Source organism: Alosa alosa, unplaced genomic scaffold (assembly GCF_017589495.1).
Source record: "Alosa alosa isolate M-15738 ecotype Scorff River unplaced genomic scaffold, AALO_Geno_1.1 AALO_1.0_unplaced_1077, whole genome shotgun sequence".
NCBI lineage: Eukaryota > Metazoa > Chordata > Actinopteri > Clupeiformes > Clupeidae > Alosa > Alosa alosa.
The window spans coordinates 1-2,500 of record NW_025962219.1 but is presented as its reverse complement, the minus strand read 5'-3'; the positions used below and the strand labels follow the sequence as shown (position 1 = coordinate 2,500).

The 2,500-nt window shown below is 53.8% G+C and overlaps 5 non-coding genes and 1 pseudogene across 5 annotated transcripts; all 6 read right to left on the bottom strand.

Moving 5' to 3' along the window:
- Window positions 1–302: 302 nt before the first annotated feature.
- LOC125290108 lies at window positions 303–491 on the bottom strand. The gene has a single exon (XR_007192753.1). It is a non-coding gene; the product is annotated as a U2 spliceosomal RNA (small nuclear RNA).
- Window positions 492–616: 125 nt separating this feature from the next.
- On the bottom strand, window positions 617–730 carry LOC125290106. The gene has a single exon (XR_007192751.1). It is a non-coding gene; the product is annotated as a U5 spliceosomal RNA (small nuclear RNA).
- A 463-nt stretch (window positions 731–1,193) lies between these two features.
- LOC125290107 lies at window positions 1,194–1,388 on the bottom strand. The gene has a single exon (XR_007192752.1). It is a non-coding gene; the product is annotated as a U2 spliceosomal RNA (small nuclear RNA).
- Window positions 1,389–1,513: 125 nt separating this feature from the next.
- LOC125290109 lies at window positions 1,514–1,627 on the bottom strand. Its single transcript, XR_007192754.1, has one exon. It is a non-coding gene; the product is annotated as a U5 spliceosomal RNA (small nuclear RNA).
- A 447-nt stretch (window positions 1,628–2,074) lies between these two features.
- LOC125290105 lies at window positions 2,075–2,266 on the bottom strand. Its single transcript, XR_007192750.1, has one exon. It is a non-coding gene; the product is annotated as a U2 spliceosomal RNA (small nuclear RNA).
- Window positions 2,267–2,391: 125 nt separating this feature from the next.
- On the bottom strand, window positions 2,392–2,500 carry LOC125290110 (annotated as a pseudogene; the record flags this gene model as incomplete).

Genomic DNA, 2,500 nt, shown 5'->3' with positions numbered 1-2,500 from the left:
ACACAGTGTCATCCAGCTATTTATTAATTTAAAAAAAAAAAAAAAAAAAAAAAAAAAAGAAAAGGGCGGAAAACCCAAAAGGGCCGAAAAAGGGAGGTGGCACGGTTGGGCAAAAGACCTGGCAAGGACTCACGTGTCTGCTGGCTGTCAATCAAGGAGGGTTCCAAAGTCCCAGAGGTTGGTTCCGCTGGCTGGCTGGTTGGTTCCGCTGGCTGGCTGGCTGGCTGGCTGGCTGGCTGGCTGGCTGGCTGGCTGGCTGGCTGGCTGGCTGGCTGGCTGGGTTCTTTTCTTCCACAATCAAAGGGATGTGCACCGTTCCTGGAGTCACTGCAATACCGGTCGATCGTGGAGCGGACGGAGCAAGCCCCTCTTCCGTCTCCCTGTTCCAAAAATCAGATTAATATATTAGTCCTCGGGTAGAGGACGTATCAGATATTAAACTGATAAGAACAGATACTACACTTGATCTTAGCCAAAAGGCCGGAAGCGATACCCCCACAACTGTAATGGGTCCGGCCCCCCTCTGGCGAGGGCCCCGCCACTCAGAGGGTTCCTTGGGGGCGGGACAAGCAAAAGCGGACCCTCACACGACGCTCGACTTTTGACAGAAAGGTGCAGCTCCGCCGAAGCAGAGCTTCCAAAAATACCGTAAACTCGGGGCTGTTCCCCTCCACGGAAATCTTTAGTAAAAGGCGAAAAAGATTTGTGCGAGATGAAGAGAAACCCGGCGATTGCTGCCACAGGGCACGCTGGACGGAGGTCAAGAACGGCGGTAGTCGTGGACGCGAGGGTGACTCCAAGGTGCTGCCGCAGCCAAGGCGTGGCTTGCCTTGCCACTCAGTCTCTCCACCTCCCACACACACATGCTCGCTCCAGTCACAACACAGTGTCATCCAGCTATTTATTAATTTAAAAAAAAAAAAAAAAAAAAAAAAAAAAAAAAAAGAGAAAAAGGGCGGGAAAACCCAAAAGGGCCCGAAAAGGGAGGTGGCACGGTTGGGCAAAAGACCTGGCAAGGACTCACGTGTCTGCTGGCTGTCAATCAAGGAGGGTTCCAAAGTCCCAGAGGTTGGTTCCGCTGGCTGGCTGGTTGGTTCCGCTGGCTGGCTGGCTGGCTGGCTGGCTGGCTGGCTGGCTGGCTGGCTGGCTGGCTGGCTGGCTGGCTGGCTGGGTTCTTTTCTTCCACAATCAAAGGGATGTGCACCGTTCCTGGAGTCACTGCAATACCGGTCGATCGATCGCGGGAGCGGACGGAGCAAGCCCCTCTTCCGTCTCCCTGTTCCAAAAATCAGATTAATATATTAGTCCTCGGGTAGAGGACGTATCAGATATTAAACTGATAAGAACAGATACTACACTTGATCTTAGCCAAAAGGCCGAGAAGCGATACCCCACAACTGTACGGGGTCCGGCGCCCCCTCTGGCGAGGGCCCCGCCACTCAGAGGGTTCCTTGGGGGCGGGACAAGCAAAAGCGGACCCTCACACGACGCTCGACTTTTGACAGAAAGGTGCAGCTCCGCCGAAGCAGAGCTTCCAAAAATACCGTAAACTCGGGGCTGTTCCCCTCCACGGAAATCTTTAGTAAAAGGCGAAAGATTTGTGCGAGATGAAGAGAAACCCGAGCGATTGCTGCCACAGGGCACGCTGGACGGAGGTCAAGAACGGCGGTAGTCGTGGACGCGAGGGTGACTCCAAGGTGCTGCCGCAGCCAAGGCGTGGCTTGCCTTGCCACTCAGTCTCTCCACCTCCCACACACACATGCTCGCTCCAGTCACAACACAGTGTCATCCAGCTATTTATTAATTTAAAAAAAAAAAAAAAAAAAAAAAAAAAAAAAGAGAAAAAGGGCGGGAAAACCCAAAAGGGCCCGAAAAGGGAGGTGGCACGGTTGGGCAAAAGACCTGGCAAGGACTCACGTGTCTGCTGGCTGTCAATCAAGGAGGGTTCCAAAGTCCCAGAGGTTGGTTCCGCTGGCTGGCTGGTTGGTTCCGCTGGCTGGCTGGCTGGCTGGCTGGCTGGCTGGCTGGCTGGCTGGCTGGCTGGCTGGCTGGGTTCTTTTCTTCCACAATCAAAGGGATGTGCACCGTTCCTGGAGTCACTGCAATACCGGGTCGATGCGTGGAGCGGACGGAGCAAGCCCCTCTTCCGTCTCCCTGTTCCAAAAATCAGATTAATATATTAGTCCTCGGGTAGAGGACGTATCAGATATTAAACTGATAAGAACAGATACTACACTTGATCTTAGCCAAAAGGCCGAGAAGCGATACCCCACAACTGTACGGGGTCCGGCGCCCCCTCTGGCGAGGGCCCCGCCACTCAGAGGGTTCCTTGGGGGCGGGACAAGCAAAAGCGGACCCTCACACGACGCTCGACTTTTGACAGAAAGGTGCAGCTCCGCCGAAGCAGAGCTTCCAAAAATACCGTAAACTCGGGGCTGTTCCCCTCCACGGAAATCTTTAGTAAAAGGCGAAAGATTTGTGCGAGATGAAGAGAAACCCG